This window comes from Corvus kubaryi, unplaced genomic scaffold (genome assembly GCF_017639235.1).
Source record: "Corvus kubaryi isolate FWS band 111438036 unplaced genomic scaffold, C.kubaryi_AGA036_p1.0 37308, whole genome shotgun sequence".
Taxonomy (NCBI): Eukaryota; Metazoa; Chordata; class Aves; order Passeriformes; family Corvidae; genus Corvus; species Corvus kubaryi.
Genome location: NW_024581096.1, coordinates 13323033 through 13335264, shown reverse-complemented (window position 1 = coordinate 13335264; position 12232 = coordinate 13323033). Strand labels below are relative to the sequence as shown.

Genomic DNA, 12232 nt, shown 5'->3' with positions numbered 1-12232 from the left:
AAATGCCACTAAAATGTGAAGAAGTCAAAACTTTACATGGAATTTAAACTAGTTCTTTACATTGGGTTCATTCTGGATTCTTACACCAGCTTATGACTCCACATATAGCATGGTATATGACATTTTTTAATCTAGAGGAGATCTTGACTTGGCTTCGCAAAGTCACACATGATTCTCCTGATGTAGGACATGGACAGTGGGTCCCAGGTGTGCTGCTCTGCATGTTGAAGATTATATAAAAAGGGAAACTATTCCTTCTCATAGTCTTTAATACTATTATTGATACTATCATTAAATGAGAGAATATCCCTGAGGCCGGGAAAACCTCAGGGAGTGTGGGAGCTAACACCTGGACTCAGGATTGGTTTCCTTGGTTATTACAGCTGGCTGAATGGTTTTAACAGATAATAATATCTAATTTAATTACATATTAGACAAAACACTTCTGATTATTATTCATCCAGCCAGGATTAATGAATTTCTAAGTCTTTCTTCTGTCCTAAATTTTTTGTACCCTCTTGTCATTTACCTCTTTTGTTTTGAAGCTCATCTGAAATCTATGTGTCTGAAGAGAGAGGTTTACCTCTCTACTAACTTGCATGATTTTTTCCTTAATGATGATGCTCCTTAAATTAATTTTTACTGTTTATAATTTGTTTCTCAGGTCATCAGAGAAAGCATTTAAGTCACAAAATCATTCTTATAAAGCACTGATATTCCACCTTTCTCATCCACAATTTAAAATAGAATCCATTTCAAGGCAGAGCCCTGTAGTTAACCCTTGTTGATTTAGAATTCCTCACACCAGTCATTAACTTCTAATCCATTTGGCATCTGTACACCTTTTTAAATTATTATTTCTTTCTCCACAGCATAAGTGATGAACTATTGAAATCTGATTTATTTTAACCACGTAGTTCATCCTGATGAAACTGGATTACTAAATAATTTTCTGCTCTGCTGTATATACCACTTACTTTCCAAATGCAGGCCATGATAGAAAACCAGATCAGGGAGTAGACTATTTTGCGTATTGCTGGGACAGATATGCAGTGGCAGGAGGAAATTTGGAAGGCAAATTGGAGTGGGAAGGCATTCCAGGAAGCCCATGGTGTTATGGAATTATCAGAGATGTCAGGCATAGCGGCAAGAGAGCTGCAGTGCAGAGCACTCACCAGCAAGGAAGGCAGAAAAGGTGAGGAGAAGACTAAGTTGTGAGCCTTGGTGGTTCCTTCAGTACCTGCAGCCATGCAAGCATGACATTCCCTGGGCTACCCACGTACAGAGATCCCAGCACAGGGTGAACCAACCTCCCCACACATCTACAGCCCCAAAGAGAGCTCCTTCCAGCCAGGCAGAGAATAATCCCCCTGTGATTAAGCATTAAGCTGTCAGCTAATTTAGAGAGTGAGATCTAAACACAAGCCCTAAATGAAGGTGATGATGAATATAAGGTTCAAACACGAAGCTTCTCATGCAGCAGGGGAAATGAAACTAAGAATATTTAGTTTCCTCTAAGGTCTCTAAAAAATTTTCCCAGGAACTTGACATTTGCAAACTGCTTATCCTACTTCTGTTAAGGCATGGTTTAAGAAAAAGTCCTGCCTGGCCATCAGCAATAATTAAAAAGCAATTCTCACCTATTTAAGATTTTAAAACCTACAGAAGACCTCAGATTTTTCTTAGAGTTGCTATTATTCAAAAGCAGATGGCAAATCTTGCTTTTCTACCTAATGCCTGCTGGCTTTGAAGCCAATGCAAATACTGCTTTTTTATTCATGGGCCACTGTTTTCAAAATAAAGCACTTTTGGGAATAAGTGTTTTACTTCAATTAATTGTGTTTCCTGTTTGGGGAAAAACAAACAAACAGGTTTATTCATTTAAAGAACCTGACAACTGCAGATTGCCCACGACTGTTTTTGAAAAAAATTTTTATCAAGAATGTTAATCCACAAATTCAGTAAATGTATGGGATTTGCAAGATAATCCAATAAGGCTGTTATGGTGATTCTCCAAAGGACTAGTGACCATCAGGAGAGGAAAGGAGACAAAATTGTGAAAGGATTTCCCTAAGGCCATTTTAATGTTGCAATGTCAAGAGCAAATTTTTCTTTTAGTAATGTCAGTTTTGGAGAAGGAAGGAAGATAATGATACAGGTGACAAAAAAGGACTTTATGCCCAGGGAAATGTGTTTCAAATCCTACATCTGAGCTTTAAGGAAAACAAAACAGCCTCTATCTATACTTATCATTTTTATATTACAGTGACTAAAAATATCCCTTAAATTATATTATCGAGGTCCAGGGTGGCCACCTTTGATTCATACTAATTTTAGCAGCTGTTTATGTGGACAAATAATTTGAAAATTATGCTGTTACTAATATCCATCAAACAAGATATACAGATTGTGAACCTGGAAATATATACATAAATTCTTAGGGAAATGAATAATAACACAATACCCTTCTGCTTCCTAGGTCTTATGAACCACTTAGACTTGGTATTTACATTTATCCTCTGCTCTGAAGTTCCAGCTACCGACATAAACTACAGCAACTAGTAACTTCATTCTTAGAGGACTGGATTATAATCTTTTTTACAATTGTCACATAAGAGGCAGCTCCTAGAAGTCCTTGAAGCTACACAGGTAAAGAAGAGAGTTAGGTCTTCATCAGCAGTTCCCTCTTTGCATTCCAGAATAGCCAAATGGATCTAAAATGCACAACATATTTCTTGCTTCTTAAAGGGATTAGCTACTGCACTCTAGAAGCCCAAGAATCAGATTATGTTACATATATACACATCTTAAAAGCATGTAAAGAAACAATTTTCACTGCTGTCTTGCAAATTCCTAGATAAGACAGGCGAAAAAATCCCAGTTGACAGAGCCCAGAAATTGCTTGAAATATTTATATGACATTGCCCTCTAGAGGAAACTGAGAAAAATCTGTTTTAGTAGAACTCTTCCACAGATGAAAACATGAAATGTTTTCAGCAGAACAATTAGTGTTCATTAGAAACCATTTTCAGTGAGAATATCACACACTGGTTTGGCTCTACTTGTCATCCATGAGTTTCAAGAAGGAATTTCCCAGCCTCTAGCCTAGGACTCTATATTCAGAGAGATGGTACCACAAAGTTTACTGGTTACCACGTCTGTGTTTTTCTCTTCACTACCAGAATAAAAATAGCCCAGGCTGGGAAAAATTGACAAGCACTTAGTAATTCTTTAGTTATCATGGCAAAAAGAGACACTGGTCAAAGTGTATGAGCATGGGAAGGAAGACTTCCCTGACTTCTGTTTCATCGGATAGTTACCCTGCTAGCCTGAACCCATTCCAGTGATCAAGTAATGGCGTAGGAAACACAGTCAAGGTTATTGCTCTATTAATCAATTATTTGTTTTGTCAGTTGCTGCCTTTTTTAGAAGATCATCTGGTTATCTATAATACCTACTACAGAGAAGGGTTAAAACCAGACCTTGTCACCTTTTTAAACAATAGAAAAGAGTCGTAGGCATCAGCAGAAACAGTAATCTCCTTCAGTCACATTTCAACAATTCTGTTTTATTTTGAAAAAGCCTGAATCCATTTTCCATCTACTATTACCGCAGGCCTGGTTCCTACGGTATATCACTGTGTCCCGCAGCCACAGTGAGAAGGAGGAGAGAAGATCCAGCAGGCAGGAATTGTGCAGCAAGATTGATTTATTTAATTATTTTACAAACTCTTTTATAGACTTTTTTTTTCATAGTCTAATTGGACAAAGGATCAGCCACCCCTTGGGGTGATTGGCTAAAATCCTAAAACATCCATTGTCAAAATACTTTTCTACTATACCATAAACAAGACTTTTCAAGGTTGCAGGTGGCTTGGTTGTTTACATAACACTGCTACCTCTTCTGTGAGAGAGAAAAGTCTCTCACAGACTTAGAAAATAGCAAGAAAATCCTCACTAGCAGCATTTTTGTACCTACCATCTACCTCTAGTTTCTCACATTCTTGTTAGAGAGACTTTAGTTGGATGGGCTTCCTGAGTCTTAAATGCTCTAGGGTGAAATTTGCTGCTAGTAATCGCCATTTGCCTTACTCTTGTCCTGTCTTGGTAGGTACAAGTATTCTTGAACTGCCCCAAATCTTGTGGCAATGCCTGCCAGCTTATCTTTTCCCTGTTACTGGTCTGTTAAATGTGTTTTCCTTTGTAGGATCAGGTGATCTTGCTGAACATCATACATTTCACCCAGAGAAAGCAGCAAGTACAGTGAATGATACTGCAGTCTGCAGTTGGTACATATGCCCTTCCCCTCTTAGCCCACATCTTACAAAAAGGAGACAGAAAAGTAAGTTTCAAGGAGCATGTGATACTGCTTGGAGCTGGAGGCAAGTGTCACATCAGCTAAAAAAAGCAATGAGTTCTCCATGTTAAAAAAAAATCCCATCCCAAAAGCCATCCACTGCAACAGCTGCCTCTGTGGTTATATACTTCCCTGTTTGCTGGTCTCACCTATGCTTACTGTATTTATCCTCTCACTTATGTTCAGAGATGACAGGTTCATGCTGACAAACCATCTCCCTGAGGCCGATGTTGAGCCTCTGCCTGTGGAACCATCTCCTGTTCATCATTTCTCAACCCTCCCCGCTCCTGCCCTTTCCAGTTGAGGCCTGATTCCCAGTGACAGGGGATAAGCTGGTTTTAAGATGACATCACTGTTAATGCTTTTAGCTCTGGAGGGTCACAGTTCAGTTCTAGTACATCTTCCAGGACAGCAACCATCACACCCAGAGGTTGGCAAGAAGGTATGATTATGGCCTGCTTGCAGACTAGCCCCAAAACATATCTAAGAATGGAAACACTGCTCACATAGCCCAGTGCTATAAGAAAAAAATATTTGAATTGAGGACTGAAGAAGCTGTACCTTTCCAGGACTCATGGCACATCAGTCAGTACAAGTGGAAAAGGACAACCTCCCAGGATTCTCACTGCCACTCAGTAACCTGGCTCCAGTGACCTCCTCCTCTTGCAGCAGCTCAGAACTTCTGTCTCAAGAAAATCAGTCTTTAGCCTACAGCCTGCTTTGTGCAAAGTTCTGGACTCCAGAATATGAAGAGAAATTCACATTTACAGTTTAGAAGACACTGTGAATGACTGCACATGGTAAACTGGTGTGTAAGGGCGCAAACGTTACAGAAAGAGTAGGAATAATAGGCATGGAATGTTCCTTGCTTGTTTTATAACATCTGTATTTTTAATTATTGATAGCTAAAACACTGTTCTGTGCTAGCAAACACACTGCTGGAGAGGCTGAGAAAATAATTGATGCTGTGGCTGAAGGCCTCACCTGTTACTTGGCTGAGCAGTGGAAAAAAGCGACTCTATTTTGCACATTCCAGCAGTTTGCCAATTAGCTAAGTTCTGCTGCACCCTGACTGTACTTCCAGATGACCTGAGAGCATGGGATGCCTGCTGTGTGTCAGGCTGAAAATCCCACTCAGGATGTAAAAGGGATCCTGCTGGCACTTTGGTACAGGGTAAATGACAAGGCACAAGGCTGACTCACCAAAACAGGTCATTCCCACAGTGGATGAGCAGGCAGGGAAGAGCAGGGAGGGCAGAGCTCCCTCCCAAACACTGGGCTTGCTCTCTTGTAATTACAGCATGGTCAGAACAGCAAATTAAATTCAGACACACAGCCATACATTGAGCAGCAAGATACAGATTTCTCATCAGAACTTTCACAGCTCATTAAAACAAAAACAAAGCAGAGAAAAACCCCTCTCTATAACCTCTGAAGTTTTTACATCTCCTAAGGCAACACCGCCAACCTCTGTCCAAGTCTTTGCAAGCCTGATGCAATGTCTCTGAAAAGCAAGTGTGCAGAGGCAGGGCTGGGAGCAATTTTGGCAGATGACCCTGGGGATGTTGCCTAGTTATGTATGCTCCTAGGGATCACGATTTCCAGAGACAGGCCAGCTCTGTTGTTCAGTGTTGACAGTATGAAAAAGGCATATTGCTCCCTAAATTTTTGGACAAACATGCAACACATACAGGATGTGAGCTATTTAAATCACTGGAAGTGTTTCCATCTTTTTTGGGGGTTTAGATAAAATTCATCTGAGAAAGAAGATAAATAAGATGCAAATTTGAGGAGGATGAGGGGTTCAGAAAGTCTGTTGAGGAGGCAGTTGTAGTGATGGGATGTTGCAAATGACCATTGCTGCAAGGGTATGAGTTGTGCCTCCACAGAGGCTTAGCATGGGGACATTGAGAGGGATGGCAGGAACCAGAGGGTGAGGAGAGGAAACAGAGTGAACACACACTCAGATTAATAAAGCAAAGAGGACAAACCAGCTAAATGATCTCTCCTGAGTCTGGGGATTAGTGACCTTCTGTTTAAGACTTTGGCTCTTAAGAGAGGATTTGGAATAAAGCTCATTTCTTCCAAGCAATTTATTTCTCAACACGTGTGGCTAAGTCTGCTCATACCTTCCAGGAGACATAAAAGAAGGGAAGAAAAACGTATCTTTCTTAGTTTCTTAGTCCTGCTATATTTTAAGGGGAGAGGGAAGAATTTATACCCACTATCAAGTAGGGGATTTATATCCACTATCAGTGTAAAATACAGCAGCCATGCTTCAGAGGGGACTGCATGCTCCAGACTTCAGGAGCACAGTCAGACTCGGACTGTGCCTTGAAAATGTTAGACATTCAGAGGCTTTCTCTCATTTTGCACAGGTTGAGCACACATTTACTGTATCCCAGCTCACAGCAGCTCAACTGGAGGAGAAAGCACTCTGCCAAAATCCCTATGTGCTGCTTATTTTCCATCCTCAGGACTTGCACACCAGGCAGCTGGGAGGGCACATCAGCACAGACTTCTCATCCCTGCCCGTGATAACAAGCCCCAGGTCTCAGCCTCTATGCCCTTATCCATCACTTAGCAGCATGAAGATTGGTAATATGATATAAAAAAGGAAACTAATTCAATTTCACAATGGATTGGGGGTATTTTTTAGGTCAGTTATGAGAACTCTGTTCCCTGAGACTGCATTTGGAGGCTGCAGTCTCCAGGACCACTGTATTTGTTTTTCGCTAGGCAGTCAGTGCTGTTAATATTTTAACAAGGAGCTCCCACAGAAATGTTTGCCCCTTGTCCAAGGGCAAACAGACAGGATAAATTTCCATCTGTTTTCCTATTAAAACAAAAATATTTTCGTGCGGACATAACCAAGAGAAGGCCCTACTAACACCAGGCAAAGCAGCTGTTTATACTGAGCAGCACTTTGTGTTGGCAGCATTTTTGCTTTAGGAAGGAGCTGAGGAAACACAGTAAAGCAGAGCAATCGATCCATGCGACCTGATGCGCCTGGAAGGTGGGGGTGCAGTGAGACAAAGCTTTCTGTGATGACCAGCGATGGTTTTCTTGGGGTGATTTTTCTGTAATAAAAAGGAAGTATAAAGGAGATTGCACTGCCAGGAAGATAAATCCCCAAAAACTTCAATGAAACACAGTCCCATCATAGGCACAGAAACCTGAACCACTCCCTTCCACGATAACACAGGCATTCATACACCCCAACACCCAACCCTACTAAGGAATGGATTTGTTACCCAAAACATGGCCTGAGGCTGCAGCTGATGTGCTGAGGGAGCACAGCCCTTGATCCTGGTTCCCACAGTACCCCATCCCCACACATCAGTCAGGGCACATGGAAGCATTTTGAACACACTGCTGAATAACACAGTGCAACAAAATCTTGTAGATGCTCCAGAGACAACTGCAGCTGCCAGGACAGGGACAAAGTAGTCATGGCGAGGACAGCCAGCCTCCTGAGGCAGTGGCAGTGCCTCAACACAATATGGCAAGACGCAGTGCCCCATGGAAAATGCAAAACTGGAGCACTTGAATATCAAAGAGTGACCACATTTGGAGGGGAAGGATGTTCCTCCCAGCAAGAAAATATTTCTGTTGCAGGAGCAAAGCAATTTATTTTAAAAAAATAATTCCATTCAAACTTCTGAGGGAAGGGGATCTCAATAAAAAAGTGCCTTAAGAGGTGTGCCCTTCTGAAACAACAGTTTTCAAACCACACTCAGATTTTCAAGCAGCTCTTCTCAGACACAGCAAAGATTTCGCCACTCCCAGCTCCACAGCACGTGCACTGCTCTGCAGGTCCAGGTCTGCTCCTTGTCTATAGGGCTCACAGCAAGGGAACGAAGAAGATCACTCTCCTGAAGACCCCTGCTCAGGGGAGAATCTGTCTCTAATTACAGACAGGGACTGCATATTGTGTTTCCAGCACCAGCAAGAACTTTTTTTTGACAAAGAACCTCAAGATTTCACCCAACAGAGACCAGGACTGTTACTGACTGCCACAGCAGGCAGCGCAAAGTGCTATGCACGTTTTGAGACCTGTAATTTTGTTTTGAATTTTCCTCTATAATCAGCTGCTGGCACTTACAGAGAAGCAGGTTTGTGTTTAGAATGCCCATATATCACACACCTACTAATGGCATTGACCTGTTAGGAGGAACAGGACTTTACCTTCATAGGTCCAGCTATCCTGGAGGCATGAACATGTGATGTGCAGTAGCAGCAAGCATTCAGAAAGACCTTGGCTCTACTGAAAACCCTCAGCTCTGGGTAAACTAAAAGCTTTGCCTTCAGCAGTGGCACTTGAAGCTCCCTCTCCATGGCAGACCTGATTCTTGAAGGTCTTTCTCCGCATCTTGGAAAATAAACTGATTTCCCTGACATTTGGTATGCCATATCTTGTGCTGCAGAGGAGTCTTAGCAACTCCCCCCAGGACATTGACTGAAGAGGAGAGACTAAGAAAGCACTGTGCAAAGGTATGGCTGTCAAAACATTTCTCTCTTCATTTTTTGGAAGTAGCTCCAGTTTGTGGGTTAAAAAGAAGCCAGCCACTTCTGACTGTATTCCCACATATGGCAATGTTTGGTAATTTTTGGCAATGAGAAAGATTATATTTTGAAGGAGTGGTTGAGTTTTCTTAATGACAAAATTATAATAATATCTCATGTTTCTACCACACTGTCATCACTGGTAATGTATCTTACTCTGCTTTCTTCAAGAACGGTTTGAATTTGGAAATCTACTTAGCACTGATTTTAAAGATTAAATGTATATGGTAGCTGTGTCCAAGCACTGCAGCTATGCTTGATGAAATCCATAATAAAATATTTCAAACTGAATTATATTCACGACAAAATAATTTTTTTCAGTCCTCCCAAGACTTGCTCAATGAAGCCCCATTCAGTTATGCTCAAAAAATGAAGGATTCATCTGTCATCTGCAGAAATACTAACAGCCTCCCTCCAGTAAGTGAGTAATAGCCCAAAATGAGTAGAATAGTTCCAAAATACATAGGAAGTTGTTGTCTGGGGGAACATAACCCACGTATTTTGGAGATACAGTTGTATAGACAGAAGATAAATAAACAGGCAGTGTTTTGACTAACCTTTATTCAGTACTCCAATACAGCTCATTTCCCTGCAATTGTGTTTGATAGACACACACAATTTGCTAACTCTAAAGAGAGCAATAATTTTCCCTCAGTCACTAACATCACCAAAAATGACACCACCTACATTATTCCTCTCTACTGTAATAATACGCTGTTAAGCGAAGAGCTTTGATGATTTTATTACTGCATAATGTTTCTCTAAATGAAAAGAAGAAAAAAAATAAAAGAAACAAATTCAGCAATAATCAACCTGTCTCTGCTGTTTACATGGAAATCATGTGGAATTTAAATAAATACCTTTTCTTTAAAGAAGTCATATTCAGCTTTCCTAGCAAGGAGAAACAGGTGAGTGGTACTCACAGCTGGCTCCTCCAAGAAGTGTTGTGCTGCTCTTACTCACTGTGTCTGACCCCAGCACCACTCCAAGACCTGAGGACCTGTAGGCACACCAGGCAGGTGCCAAAACAGCCCAGTCTGTCCAGAGCTGCCCAATCCATTACAGCTCCAGTCATCTGCCCCTGCATCCTCTAGAGGCTGACCACATCCATAGGACAGCCAGCAGGAGGGACTGTGTGCCCTCGCCTCTCCTTTCTTCTTGTCTAGTGTATTGGTTTAGCCCCTTAGAACAGGGAGGGTTTGGATGGCAGGTTGGAACTAGAGCTGAGGTTACATGAAACCCAGGGTGTGTGAGAACACTGCTGCAAACCCTGCTGCAGAGATGGGAAGTGGCAGAGCTGTGAGATCCTCATGCCAAATCCTCCACTGGTAAGGGAATAAATCAGGAGATTCCCTAAAGCATCCATGTGAAAAATTCCTTCCCTCAGGCAAGAAGGGGCTGCCCTGGAACACTTGGCAGGTGAGGAATGAATACATAAGCAGTGATTTTGCTTGCCCAATCCAGCCTGGTGCTGCAGGAACTAAGGCACTATTTTAATTTCACTGACCATGTGCAGGCACCACTAAGTACATCACACCACAAATCACAGCACCCACAGCCCCTTGTATTGACATGGAAGTGTTTGTCACTCAGCCAGAGAATAATTAGGCAGTCAGAAATTCAGTCAGAACTACTATTTAGTGTGCTGTCCTGCCCCAATAACAACTTGAAAAACCAAGTGGCAAGGGCTTTGCTACTTCCACCATAGCAGCAATATGGAAATACTCTAGAAAAGCTTCTTCTTGGAGGCAGTCTTCCCAGAAGGAAGCTGATGTTGCCTTTCAGCCTGGTATAAAGCTAGACAGAACTACGTCCCTTCTGAGCACCCCAATGGAGAAAGCTACTGAAAGACTCTCAAAGCATCCTCAAGCACTCCAGATGAACAATGTGGGAACATGGGGTTGGAGCTGCCAGCCAGCTTCCTGATAGGCAAAAGCCAGCCAACTGGTAGCATCCTCAAGGTCCCAAACTGTCATCCATCAACATCGCCCTTGTCAAATAGCAGTCAACAGTAAGTTAGACAAGGATGCTTTGGATGCTGAAAATAAAACAGGCTTGACTAAGAAATGTCCTAAATGTTGGCTTAAATTGGATGTAGAATATTCTAAAATAGGATTTCAAGAACAACACTGGCCCCACACTACCAAAACGCTGCCATTGTAATGGCCAAAAAAAGTAAGGAAAATGGAGCACTTCATTCCCATTAGCTGCAGTCAAAGCTTGCTGTTTTAGTAACAGAGCTTTCCAAAAGGAACAAGCCCTAAATTAAGGCTTCAGGGACAGGCCAGAAAGGACAGATATCCAAATATTTTGGACTTCATTGGCTATTACCTCTCATTTTACATTATTAACAAGATAACATTATTGCTGCCCACTGCAAGCAATTCCCTTGTATTTAGAAACAGTGACATCTGACAAAGGGGAAACAGCAAACTAACTGCTTTTTGCCACAAACACTCTCAAATTTGGAGGTGCCACTGATTGATACTGCCATGGTACCAATATTTATACACTCATTGAATTACAGGCTAGGAATTACAGAAGGTTGTTTTCATACCTGTAAAACCACAGAAGGTTGAGTTGCCCAGCACCCACAGATTGAGGAGCCACTGCTTTTATCTTGCAACGTGGCAGAATTGGGAGTGATGGTCAGCCCAAACTCCTGCCATATTCACTGCCTGTTGGGATCACTTCACCAGCACTTCATTTCCAAAAGTGTCCATCCCCAAGATAGATCCCTTTTGGCAAGAGGGGGAGGATGTCATGCCCTCAGGTACATTGTAACCTCAGGTATGAAGGAACATTTACACCCTCATCTACAGCAGAGAAATGTTTTTGCCTTTGCAAAGGGTAATGTGAGAAAGTCTGCCAGCCCACAAAAAGCAAAACTGGGACAATAACTGATTTTACAGCATGGAATAGCTGAATTTAAAAAACACCACAAGAATAATCTATATCATTGCAAAAACCTTAATATTTTATTTGAACTCCTAAAGATTTCAAGTTTTCTGGGTCAGGAGACATCAGAAGAGAGCAAATGCATTAAAATCAAAGGGAATTTATTAAAATGAAGTTGTTCCAAACTGGAAAACACAAAAATGTCTTGCTTTGAGAAAGTCTCAGACAACATTTAGCTGTCAAAAAAGCTTCCCTCAACTGAAATAATTCAACAAAAATAAGAAGCACCTGTAAAAATACCTTCCAGTGCTGCTGCTTCTGTGTTCATTTTTGCTTAAGGAAACAGTTTTATACAAACCCAGGAAGGCTCCTGTTTTAGTGGAGCCCCTCTGGTGATTGCAACATAAAAATT

At 41.5% G+C, this 12232-nt stretch overlaps 1 protein-coding gene across 4 annotated transcripts in view; it reads right to left on the bottom strand.

Moving 5' to 3' along the window:
• PDZD2 (PDZ domain containing 2) overlaps positions 1 to 12232 on the bottom strand; it is a 139949-nt gene that overhangs the window by 126801 nt on the left and 916 nt on the right. The gene's annotated exons all lie outside the window — the stretch shown is intronic.